The sequence below is a fragment of the Macaca nemestrina genome, chromosome 7, assembly GCF_043159975.1.
Source record: "Macaca nemestrina isolate mMacNem1 chromosome 7, mMacNem.hap1, whole genome shotgun sequence".
Lineage (NCBI taxonomy): Eukaryota > Metazoa > Chordata > Mammalia > Primates > Cercopithecidae > Macaca > Macaca nemestrina.
Window position 1 is genome coordinate 127,298,063 of NC_092131.1, and position 13,497 is coordinate 127,311,559.

The 13,497-nt window shown below is 50.6% G+C and overlaps 1 protein-coding gene across 2 annotated transcripts in view; it reads left to right on the plus strand.

The window, feature by feature from the left end:
• LOC105470181 (uncharacterized) overlaps nt 1-13,497 on the plus strand; it is a 318,425-nt gene that overhangs the window by 141,714 nt on the left and 163,214 nt on the right. The gene's annotated exons all lie outside the window — the stretch shown is intronic.

Here is a 13,497-nt window from a genome sequence, read left to right on the forward strand (position 1 = left end):
TTGTAGTCTGAAAAATTACTAGAAGGTTGACACATACTCAAAAGATCCTCCCTTGTACCTTGACTGCCCTGCAAAAGATGTACCTGTGTTGTAGAAAACTGTTGATTCATTCTATTGCACCACAGTGCTGACAGTGGTGGATATTTGAATCTTCTTGTCCTCTAGACTAGCGTCAGCGAACTTTTTCTGTGAAGAATCAGATGGTATATATTTTTAGCTTTGCATACTACATAATCTCTGTTGTGACTGCTCAACTCTGCCTCTGCCCTTATAATGCTAAAGCAGCCATAGACTTAAATGAATAGGTATAACTGTTCCGAGTACATTTTATTTACTGGCTGGGCATGATGGCTCAAACCTGTAATCTTAGTGCTTTGGGAGGCCAAGGCCAAGGATCACTTGAGGCCAGGAGTTCAAGACCAGCCTGAGCAACATATTGAGACCCCCTCATCTCTATAAAATAAAAAAGAGTTTTTAAATTAGCCATGCATGCTGGTGTGTGCCTCAGCTATTTGGGAGCTGAGGTGGGAGGATTGCTTGAGCTCAGGAGTTCCAGGCTGCAGTGAGCCATGATCAGGCCACCACTCTTCAGCCTGGATGACAGAGACCCTATCTCAGAACAAAAAACAACAAAGAAAGCGAAATAGTTTTATTTACAAAGACAGGTGGCAGCTGGATTTGTCATGCAGGCCAGAGTTCACATACTCCTATTCTAAGCAGTCAGGTTTGTAGGCTTTTCCCTGCTCCCCAGACTGTTTTCAGGTCACCGATTGCATTTCTCATTCCAGATTCTGGCATTTGATTGGAGAATTTGTGTTGATCAGGCTCACCGGCTCACGCCTGCAGTCCTAACACTTTGGGATGCTGAGGTGAGAGGATTGAGCGTGGGAGTTTGAGATCAGACTGGGCAACAACTGAGACCTTGTCTCTACAAAAAATTTATTAAAACTTAGCCAGGTGTGGTAGTACATGCTGGCTGAGGTGGGAGGATCACTTGAGCCTGGGAAGTTAAGACTTCAGTGTGCCATGGTTGTGCCACTGCACTCTAGCCCGAGCAACAGAGCAAGACCCTGTCTCCAAAAAAAAAATCTTATTGGCGGTGGTGTACGGGTTTTCTTTTTTCATGTTGAATTTTAGTGAGAAGCAGTTTCAGAATTCTTAGATTAAATCAAGTCCCATAGCATCATACATGTCAATATGGTAAGAGAGGGTTTTCATTTCATTTGGGGAATTTGACAGGCTTGAAAATATTAGTACTTTAGGGGAAGATAAAATGCCAAGCAGATTTTCCACATATTTTCAGATTGGCATGATTTTCCTGTTCATAAGCATTGGTTTGATACCTACCTGACTCTCTTGAAATAACATGACTGTGGTTTTGTTTTGTTTTTTCTTTGAGGTGAGGGTCTCGCTCTGTAACTCAGCCTGGAGTGTGTTGGCATAATCATAGCTCACTGTAGCCTTGAACTCCTGGGCCCAAGTGATCCTCCTGCTTCAACCTCCCGATTAGCAGGAACTAGAGGCAACTTGACGTGTGCACCACCACCCCCAACTTGCGTTGGTTTTTTGAAGTGTTTTGTTGTTGTATAATGCTGGATCATGTGGTTAGCTAATTCTGTGGCTCAGAATTAGTATATCTAAGCAAGGGACCAACCACAGGGCCAAGTAGTATCTGTTACGTAGGTTTTAAAACATGGGAGAGAAAGAGGAGGTAAGGATAAAGGAAAAGAACGCGTGTGTGTTAAGAACCCCTTCGATAGTGGTTGCATTTAGTAAGCATTTATTAATCGTTTTCTGCAAATCAGGTATTGGAAATAAAGGAAAAGAACATATGTGTGTGAAGAACCCCTTCGATAGTGGTTGCATTTAGTAAGCATTTATTAATCGTTTTCTGCAAATCAGGTATTGGAAATATTTTACCTTTTTAAAAGTCTATTCCCTCTAGAGATTTATGGTATAATGGTAGAGGCCTTATATGAATAATTTTTACAATGTAATAATACAAAATCTAAACTAGATACATTGTTGCTTGGATAACAATATATTTTATGTATCTCTAAAGACAGACTCTTTTTACATAACTGTAATACCATTACAGTTGATTCTTGAACAATGCAGGGGTTAGGGACACTAACCCGTCCTACCCCACAGGAAAATCTACATACGACTTTTGATTTTCCCAAAACTTACCTGTTTTAATAGCCTACTGTTGGCCTTACCGATAACAGTCAATTAACACTGTTTTGTATGTTACATGTTTTATTATACTGTGTGCTTTTTTTGTTCTTGGAGCTGGAGCTTCACTCTTGTTACTCAGGCTGGAGTGCAGTGGCAGATCTCGACTCACTGCAACCTCTACCTCCCGGGTTCAAGCGCTTCTCCCGCCTCAGCCTCCTGAGTAGCTGGGATTACAGGCATGCGCCACCATGCCTGGCTAATTTTTTTGTAGTTTTAGTAGAGAGGGGGTTTCACCGTGTTGGTCAGGCTGGTCTCGAACTCCTGACCTCAGGTGATCCACCCTCCTCGGCCTCCAAAGTGCTGGGTTTACAGGCGTGAGCCACTGTGCCTGGTCTATACTATCTTCTTAACAATGAAGTATGCTAGGAAAAACTTATTTTAAAATATTGTGAAGAAGAGAAAATGTTTACTTTTTATTAAGTAGAAGTGGATCAGCTGGGCCCCGTGGCTCACGCCTGTAATCGGAACACTCTGGGAGACTGAGTCCGGCAGATCGCCTGAGGTCGGCAGTTTGAGACCAGCCTGGCCAACATGGTGAAACCCTATCTCTACTCAAAATACAAAACTTAGCTGGGCGTGGTAGCAGGCGCCTGTAATACCAGCTACTCGGGAAGCTGAGGCAGGAGAATTGCTTGAACCTAGGAGGCGGAGGTTGCAGTGAACTGAGATCGCGCCGTTCCACTCTAGCCTGGGCGACAGAGCCAGACTCCATCTCAGAAAAAAAATAAAGTGGATCATCATAAAGGTCTTCCTGTTGAGTAGGCTGAGGAGGAAAATACAGGAGGGCTTGGTTTTGCTATCTCAAGTGGCAGAGGTAAAGGAAGTCGAACGGGATTCAGGAGATGCAGGCACACTTGGTGTAACTTTACGGAAAAACCCTATCTGCTCTGCATTTTCGTTTCTCTAAAAATGTTTCTGTATGGTAACAATCCTCCTTCCATTTGCTTTAGTTTCAGTGCTGGTATAATAGAAAGGTCCATTCATAAAAGAAATCCAAAGCAGTCTTAAGTAATCAGAACCCTTCTGCCAAATGGTCTAATGTCAATTTATTTCCTGACGCTGCTTCTTTAACGTCTTCTTCCTCATTATCTGGCACTGGTTTGGAAGCAGCTCATCTCCATCAAGTGGTCTTTTAATTCCTGTGGTGTCTGTTAGCTAACCCCTCACCTCCCATCATGATTTCCTTGATGGGCTTTGTTGTAGATCCTGTGAAGTCATGGGCAACATCTGGACACAGTTTTCTCTACCAGGAGTTTATTGTTTCAGGCTTGATGATACCACAGTTTTTTCTATAACAACGATGACGTCTTCAGTGGTGCACTCCTTCCAGACATCCGTGATGTTCTGTCGGGGTTCTTTTTGATAGCATTGACAGTCCTTTCCAGAGTACCATGTGCATCTTTACGTTTGTTTACATTTCTCTCAACTGTGAATGGTACCATAGACAGTCTGTAAGAGTTTGTGTGCATAAGTTTTGATAAATCTCAACTTTTTATTAATAGATTTATGTATATTTTATGGTAGTAAATGATAAGATAGACTACATGTGTTTTATGCATTCATGACAACTCTTTTTCTTAATTTTGGTTTGTCCGCAAGTGTTTTCAAATTGTGGCAAACCTCCAAAAAAATTTCAATATATTTATTGAAAAAAATCCACATATAAGTGGACTCACAGTTTAATCCTGTATTGTTCAATGGTCAACTGTTTATGTTTTTTTTTTTTTTTTTTTTTGAGACGGAGTCTCGCTCTGTCACCCGGGCTGGAGTGCAGTGGCCGGATCTCAGCTCACTGCAAGCTCCGCCTCCCGGGTTTATGCCATTCTCCTGCCTCAGCCTCCCGAGTAGCTGGGACTACAGGCGCCGGCCACCTCGCCCGGCTAGTTTTTTGTATTTTTTAGTAGAGATGGGGTTTCACCGTGTTAGCCAGATGGTCTCGATCTCCTGACCTCGTGATCCGCTCGCCTCGGCCTCCCAAAGTGCTGGGATTACAGGCTTGAGCCACTGCGCCCGGCCTAACTGTTTATGTTTTAAAGCAATAGTCTGTTGGTATCAACTATCTATTGTTCAGATATCCCCAATTATCTTAAATTTTGCTTTTTTTTTTTTTTTTAGAGGCAAAGTCTCATTCTGTCACTGAAGCTGGAGTGCAGTGGCACGATCTTGGCTCATTGCAACCTCCACCTCCTGGGTTCTAGCAATTTTCTCACCTCAGCCTCCCAAGTAGCTGGGATTACAGGCACATGCCACCACGCCTGGCTAATTTTTTGTATTTTAGTAGATGCAGGGTTTCACCGTGTTGTTGCCCAGGCTGGCTCAAACTCCTGAGTTTAGGCAGTCCACCCGCCTCAGCCTCCCAAAGTGCTAGGATGACAACTTTGAGCCACCGCACCCGGCCTTTCTTAAATTTTCTTTTGTAGTGGTTCAAATTGGGATCCACATAGGTCCACAGATTGGATTTAATTGATATCTCTTGAGTCTCCTCTACCTGTTGTTCCTTCTCTTCCCCCCTCCTTGCTTTTTTTTCTTTGTTGAAGAAACTAGATCATGTTGTCCTGTAGAGTTTCCTCCACTATGGATTTTGCTCGTTGCAACTGCATGGTGTCATTTAATAGATTCTTCTATCCCTGCATTTTCTGCAACTGGTGATTAATTCAAGAAACTTGATCAAATTCAGATTCCGTGGTTGGGGGGAACCCAGAATACTTAATTGATTATACTTTCTATTGTATCAGGAGTTACATGGTATCTAGTTGCCTCTGTGGTTTTCTACTTAAAAATATCTCTGCTTTTTGCTTGTTTTACATCTTGTTGCATACTGTAGAACAGTGCCATCCAAAAGAACATTTTTGTAATGATGTAAATGTTCTTTATCACCAGTGTCTAATTTGGTAGTCACTAACCACATGTGATTATTGAGCAATGAGGAACTGAATTTTTAGTTTTATTAAATTGAATTTTAAGTAGTCACGTGTGGCTTGTGGCTACTGGAATTAGAAAGTACAATTAATAGGACATTTTCAAGAGTATGAAATAACAAAAGTAGCAATAGATGTCTATTCCTGATTTTAGCCTAGATCACAGTACTGTTTCATCAGTAAATCAGCTTTTTAAATTATTAATATTTTTAATGGACAAATCATAATTATACATATCTATGGAGTACAGTGGAATGTTTTCAAATATGTAAACAATGGAATGATTAAATCTAATTATTGTATTGCCTCGCCTTAGCATTTTCATGGTGAGACATTTGATATGATACTTATTTTGAAATATTTATTATTATTGACTGTATTCACCCTGCTATGCAATAAATCTCAAAACTTATTCATCCAGTCTATCTGAAAATGTTTGGTCACCAACTCCCCATTCCCTCCCTTCCTACCCCTTTATCCCCCTAAGCCTCTGGTAAGCATCATTATACTCTGTATGTCTATGAGTTCAACTTTTATAGTTTCTACGTATAAGCGAGATCATGTAGTATTTCTTTTCTGTGCCTGGCTTATTTCACTTAGTGTAATGTCCTCTGGATTCATCCATGTTGTCACAAATAACCACGGTCACACGCTGAGCAGCCGCAGAGCTGGGACCTGGCCCTGGGTCTCCTGACTCCACGGGCTGTGCGATGTGTACATACAGGATCAGACCTTGCCCTGTTCTCCTAGCTGACCCTTTCCTAGTCCCCCATGCCCCATGTGTGAGCACCCAGCTCACTCTCGTTTCTCCCTCTCCAGAGTGTGGTCTCTGGCAGCACGAGTGGGAGAACGGACAGCAGAGACTGTGGAACCCTCAGCTGCACCTAAGACCTCTGTGTGGTCTAGCGGTGTGTGCTTGGGGAGGCTTTTGGCCACCATTTTCCCCTCTGTAAATGAGACTGATACCTGTGGCATGGAGGGCGGGATGCCGGTGTGAGTGCCAAGCACTTGGAGCAGGGCCCTGAATGAGCATGGACGTGGGAGCAGTGGGAGCAGGGGTGTTCCTCAACTTTATACACCTTGGGGGTGGGAGTGGGCTCCCTGTGTGGGTTGACAAGGCATTGCTTTTCCCCACCCCACCTCTGTCCCAGCCCTGCAAGTCCAATCCTTGGGGGTCTAGGAGGGAAGAAGCGCCTGGCTGTGTGACCTCGGGCTGGTACCTGGCCCTCTCTGGCTCTGAGTTCCTGGGAAAGTCAGCACCCAAGACACGCCCTCCAGTTTAGCACCTTGACAAGAAGGGTGGGGACACTGGGTTCAGGCCCACCCCTCTGGTCCAAACCCCTCGGCCCCAGCTGGAGGATGAGGAGATGCTGGGCTTGGGTGGGGGAATCTCCTCAGCTTGGCTAAAAGGCTCAAGGTGTCAAAGGCTCAGCCTGCCCCTCAGGAAGGAGCCTGGGCCCAGCCAGCCAGTCACCAGGACAAGGGCAACTATGGCGAGCAGGAGGCCCAGGATGAGGAGAACCGCGGCATAGCTGGAGGTGCAGGCACCCAGTGGGCTGGAGGCTTTGGGGCCAGGAGTACTTAGAGCAGAACAAGAAGGCTATGACCAGGCACGGCCCCGCCTCCCAGACTTCTGAGAAGGCAGAATCTGCACTCAGAAGGTGCTGCGGGACCAGAGAGTGGCGCTAGGAGCATCTTGGAGGGCTCCATGAGCAGGGGAGGCAGGCTTCAGATCAGGGCACGTGGAGGAGGCAGATGGACAGAGGGAGGAGACCTGCAGATGGAAGGAGGTACTGACTGAGGTCTGGGATGGCCGTGTTTACCAAGAGGCCCTCTGCCTCCCCCAGGGTGTGCAGACACTGGCGCGCACAGTCCTACCTGAGGGCCCGGGCTGGTGCCAGCCTGAAGGTGGCACCCATTCTAGCGATCAGTGGATCTGGACTGGTGGCAGAATCATCACAGACTTCAGGGGCCTGCGCAACCTTGCAGGACTAGGGGAGGTCATCTCTTCCAGTCTCCTGCCCTCGACCCCAGAACCCTGGTCTGAGCCCTGGGTCACCCAGGGCCACCCCGGACCCCCTAGAATTCCTCTACCACCACTTGGTCAAAGTTCTGCAGAGGTCTGAGGATGAGGGTCAGCTGGGGGGTCAGGAGAGGATGAAGAGGGTCACAGCTCTACCAAATGAAGCCTTATTTCTTGTGGCCCCTGGCCTACTCCTCTGATGCCAACCTCCGGCTGGCCCAGCCCTGCAGAGTAGGTGCTCAAAGGCATCAGTAGCGGTTCGTCTCATGCTGGTCTCCCCCCAGGTCCCCCTCTGGAGCCTGGTACCACAGATCTCAGGGTGGGGGGTACAGCTCAGTCTCCCTTCCCCCTCATCCCCCTCACAGGGGCTTTGTCCACCAAGGCCCCTGACTGCTAGGGGACCCACACCCATGGCCTCCCTCTTTCTGACTGCTGGCCCTTCCACAGCCTGGATACTTGAGCCCTGGGCAGAGGGGTAACGATCCCAGGACTGTCTTCGCAAGCAGAGAGGCTGCTTGGCACGAGGCCCTGACTCCTTGGGTTGAGCTCAGCAGCAGGTGTGTCACCAAGGCCCCCTGGGCAGAAGGGGCTCAGCTCTGAGGGCCCATCACTTGCCACACCTGCATGTTCCTGCTAGGCATCCACCCTGGGGACCCAGCTTTCCCCCTGCCCCCAGCTGCTGGCAGCCCCATCTTAACTCATCCAGGGTCCTGGAGGCCATGCCAGGAAGCAGCCAGCAGCTGGGAGGGGCACTTGGTGTTTCTGCATCTTTTTTTTATGGAGCTCCCTTGGGTGGGAGGGGCTACAGACTCAAGGGAGACTGCAGGCCACCCCTTCCCCACTCCCTGGCTGGGTGGGCTTCCAGCTCAGGCGTCTGACTGGAAGGACGGGACCGTCCTGTCACAGAGGCAGGTCTGAGTAGTCCAGGCCCAGTTTTACCCTCCAGCGGGGCCCCTCCCATTCATTTGTCCAGCTGGCTTTGCCCAAAGCACAAGTGACGTCTATGTGGACGGTGTCCCCTGTCCCCAAGGGGAGTATGGCTCCAGTCCTGGCTTGGAACTTGGAGACCTTAGAATTAGAGGCCACATCTGGCAGGGTGGACCAGCATGGTCTGCCCACAGCCAGGGCAGGTACCATGTTGGCAGCCCCAGACCTGACACCATGGTTCCCGTGTCCCCTTCCACTTCCATCCTGCACATCACCTACACTACGTGCTGTCCCTGATGAATCCAAGCTGTCAGCTTCTGTCAGCTTGGCCACGAAGTCATACACCACAAGGAGAACGGTGCAGCCTGAGTTGGGGGCTAAGTGGGAACGGGCCTGGTGTGGGGTGGGGGAGGTGGGGGTGAGGCAGGTGTCTGGCGCCTCTCTGCTTATCTTCCCTTCTCCCTTGCCCACAAAGGAGGCATCATCTCCATGTCCCTCTGCCACCCCGGGGACATAAAATACTGCCCCAGGTCTGTCTTTCCTTGGACATAGCCCACCTACCTTCCTGTGGGACTCAGGGCTTTGTTTTGTCCTGTGGCCCACATGAGAAGCAATTATCCCTGCTCTGCTCAGCTGAGAGAGGACAAACTGAGGCAAAGCAGGGGAACTGCTCTGTCATAGTCTGCCTGTTAATGGCAGAGTCAAGACCAGCCCTTCCCTGATTGTCAGGTCCAGTGGACACCAAGTGTGAAGGCTGTATTAGCCCATTTTGCGTTGCACCAGAGGAACGCCTAAAATTGGTTTATTTATTTATTTTTGAGACAAAGTCTAGCTGTGTCGCCCAGGCTGGAGTACAGTGGCATGATCTCAGGTCACTGCAACCTCCGCCTCGTGGGTTCAGGCTATTCTCCTGCCTCAGCCTCCCAAGTAGCTGGAATTATAGCCATGCACCACCATGACTGGCTAATTTTTTGTATCGTTAGTAGAGACAGAGATTTGAGATGGAGTTTCGTTCTTGTGACCCAGGCTAGAGTGCAATGGTGTGATCTCGGCTCACTCCAACCTCTGCCTTCCAGGTTCAAGCAATTTTCATGCCTCAGCCTCCCAAGTAGCTTGGATTGCAGGCATACACATCCATGCCTGGCTAATTTTATATTTTTAGTAGAGACAGGGTTTCACCAGTTGGCCAGGCTGGTCTTGAACTCCTGACTTTAAGTGATTCACTCACCTCGGCCTCCCAGAATGCTGGGATTACAGACGTGAGCACCACTCCTGGCCCTGAGACTGGGTAATTTATAAAAGAGGTTTATTTGCCTCACAGTTCTGCAGGCTGTACAAGCATCTGCTAGGCTTCTGGTGAAGCCTCAGGAAGCTTTTATTCCGGTGGGAGGCAAAGAGGGAGGAGGCGTGTTGCATGGTGAGAGAGGAAGCAAGAGAGGGGAGGCATCAGGCTCTTTTAAACAACCAGCTCTGCTGTGAACTGATAGAAAACTCACTCATTGAATCACTTGAACCCGGGAGGTGGAGCTTCCTGTGAGCTGAGATCATGCCACTGCACTCCAGCCTGGGCTGTGAGTGAGACACTGTCTCAAAAAAAAAAAGAAAAAGAAAAAAGAAGAAAACTCACTCATTACCATGGGGAGGGCACTAATCCATTCATGAGGGATCCCCCACCATGACCCAAACACCTCACACTGTAGGCCCCACCTCCAGCATTGGGGATCACATTTCAACACGAGACGTGGATGGGACAAGTATCCAAACTATGTCAGAGGCCTCCCCCTCCCTCTCGTCAGAGTCTTCTGTCCTCAGTTCAGGTGCCTGCTGGCCTCCATGCCTGGCTTCCTAGGAAGTCATCTTGGCCGCAAGGGGTTGGGCGGGGCCACTAGGCTGAGGGTTGGAGCCCTATCTCTCGTGGTCCCAGCCTGGGTCTCCATCACTGACTTTGCTTGCTGCGTTCTCTCCACACCTGCTCCCTGCCGCCCAGGGGTCAGTCTGGGCGCAGGCCTGGGTAGAGGTCCAGGAGCAGATTCTGCCCCCCAGCTCATACCTCCTGTGCACCATGGCAGCCAAAATGCACCAGCGTGGCCAGGAGCGCTGACTTGTCCCTGTAATCCCAGTGTTTTGGGAGGCTGAGGTGGAAAGTGCTTGAGACCAGCCTGGGCAACATAGCGAGGCCCTGTCTCTACAAAAAATAAAACTAGGCATGGTGGCATGCACCTATAGTCCCAGGTGCTCAGGAGGCTGAGGTGGGAAGATTGCATGAACCCAGGAGGTCAAGGCTGCAGTGAGCTATGATTGAGCCACCGCACGCCAGCCTGGGCCACAGAGCAAGACCCCGTCTCTAAAACAAGAAGCAAAGTGCACCAGCGTTTGGATACCAGCTTCTCCTGGTGTGTGGACCTGACCTCACTACTCGGCCCCATCGGTGAGTGGGAGACTGCCTCCTGTCTTTCAGAACGTTCCCGACACTACACCTGTGTCCCTCCTGCATTCTGTGGTGGGCTTTGTGAGAGGGCCTGTCACCTATCTCTCTGGCTGCCCTAAGGCCCAGCTCAAACCTTCCCTGTCCCTGAGAACCTTTTCCTGAAGAGTCTTTCCCTGAGCCACAGGCCCCCTCATTTCAGAGCTTTGGGTGGGGTGAGTACAAGGATCAACTCTCTGCTACCAGCCTGGGAGGAACTGTCCCTAGGGTTGGGTCTCTGGATGGCATATGAGGATCTACACCAGGACCCAGATGCCTGTAACCTGAAGGGCAGGCCCTGGGCCGCCCCGGCTTTACAGATCCCCTCGTCTAGCCTGACCTTCCGGGACAGGCCTGACCCCTGCATCCTTTGGTCTTGGTCCCTACTGGGAACTCTGGTTACCCCGGCTTACCTACTTTTACTCCAGAGGTAATGCTGACATTCCCCATGAGACAGAGTTACAACTGAGACTAAAGTAGGGGTACCTGGCTCAGGGTAACCATGGCCATGCAGAGCTCAGATCCTGGCCCTGTTCAGCCTCCGCCTCCTGAGTTCAAGTGATTCTCCTGCCTCAGACTCCTGAGTAGCTGGGACTACAGGCGCATGCCGCTACGCCTGGCTAATTTTTTGTAGTTTTAGTAGAGATGGGGTTTCACCGTGTTAGCTAGGATGGTCTCAATCTCCTGACCTCGTGATCCACCCGTCTCAGCCTTTCAGTGTTGAGATTACAGGTGTGAGACACCGTGCCCAGCCTCCCCAACATCCTTCTAGCTCTGGTGCCCTGCAGGGTCTACCTTGGAGCACCTGGAGCCCAAGAAGCTGCCCCTCACATTTGTGATCCCAGGGACCCACTCCCTGATCATGATGAAGGCGGACCCAAACCCACTGAGGTGCCTGGAGCAAGGGTCAGCCGCTGCCTCCTCCGGCCTCTCTGATGGGGAGGATGTTATCCCAGCAGTGTGAGCTGGGAGCAGAATCAGGAGGATGGGGGTTTTCTCTGTGGGTAGCTCTGGGCTCCAGGGTGGATCCCTCTTAACCTGGCCCTTCCCCTGTGGCTCTCCTTGGCCCCAGGCAAAGAAAGGGACAGAGTGGGACCTGGGTGCTTTCTCACCCAGCTGCAGTTCCCCCTCCCCCCTGCCCCTTCCCCAAGGTGATAGAGAACCTGGCGGGCAGGCTGTGCCCCATAGAAGAGTTCCATTTCCTTCTGGTGAGGGATGGGAACCAGCTTGGGGTGGGAGGGATGAGGGGGCAGGGGGCTCTCCCAGCCCTGCCTCACATTTGAAGGATGGCATCTGGGCGGCAGCATGGTTTAGGCTAGACCACGCGGCCCCTAGGTTTATAGCCTGGCCTTGGGCAGGGTGCTGCCATGCCACCTTTTCTTCTGCACATCCTGACCTGGCACCCTACCTAGTTAAAGATCCTCAGGCCTCCTGCCCCCTGGGCATTGCCACCACTCCCTGCCCAGGCACAGCTGTTCTTGTCCTGGACTAATCTTCAGAGATTCTTGTCCAGCCCACAGCTTTGCTGGACATCACAGGCTGGGCCAGGTCCCCTGCCCAGCACTAACATCTCTTTGTGAGTCTCAACCAGACTGAGCTGCCGCTTCAGGGTCAGAGTAGGTGCTGACTTAATTGATGTGACCCAGGACAGGGGGTTTATTGATGGTGTCACATCTGCTTAAGTTTTTGGCCTGTATTATCTCTTTGGGGCACGATATCCCTCTGTCCCATGCTTAGATGCCTGCATGTGGCCACAGTGCCTTTCCTACCTCCATCCCTACTTGAGGCTGGTGTCCAGGCACCTGTGGCTCCAGGCAGAAGGCTGAGTGCAGAGCCAGGCCTGGGCAGATGTTCCACAGGGGCTGCAGGAGCTGACAGCCCTGACCACCCAGCCCGTGGCCATCCATTCCCCTTCACTGTGGCTGGCCCCTCATCCACCATCCTTCCAGGGGCCAGGCATGGGCCCAAACTGACTTTTGCCTGCTCCTGGTCCTCCTCGTGTTTTTGGCTGAGCTTGATGGTCTTGCCTGTTTCCTTGATTATCCTCAATCAGAGGTTTATAGAGCCACGTGGCGACATCACATCTCCTGTCTACCAGGCCCTCACCAGAGACAGGACTGCCTTGGCCCGGGCCTGGGATAGTCAGGGGTCACACTCGCCTGTTGGGTCCTAGATTCAGCGGCATCAATCTGGGCAAGGGCCTGATGGGCGGCTGCCCCTTCTCCTCCGCTTTGGGGAGGCTGGAGAGGAAGGTCAGGCAGGAGATCTGCTTCCTGCCCACCTGAGGCTGGTTAGAAGCAGGGCGCCCACCTGTGCCTGTCTCACCTTGCTGCAGGTGCATCGGAGGCTGAACCCCTCCCCTGATCTCCTGCAGGTGCAGATTCCAGGTTTCCAATGGGTGTTGGGGTGGGCTCCACTGCTCTCCTGACCCTAGGGAACCCTGGGCTCCATGAGGCCTTGGCCTAGCCAGATTGTTTCCCACACTGTCACCTCCCCAAACATGGAGCTGCATGGTCTGTGCCCTGGGTGGGACACTGGAAGAAGTTCCACCTTCCAGGTTTGGATCACAGTAAAGCCTCTGCCATGGGCATGTGCTGGCCGAGACAGATGGGGTTGAACCAGCCCTGTCACATTGGCCTTGGGCAAGTCACCTGTGCCTTGCTTCCCTTTCCCCAGCAGCCAGATGGGGATAATAGCAGCTATTTCACCCGTACTCAAGTGCTCACTTGCTAGCAGGAACTGAGTCCCGGAGGAGGTGCAGGGGGAGCCATCGAAGCAGCACTGCAGCTGGACCTGGGTGTGAGTCCCTCCTCCTGGCTGTGAGATGTGTGTCTCCCTCTGTTTATTCATCTGACGGACAGGGCTGTGCTGTTCTGGGGTCACTGTGACAATTCAACTGCCCTGTGTGAGTTGGTGGTGGCCTCCTG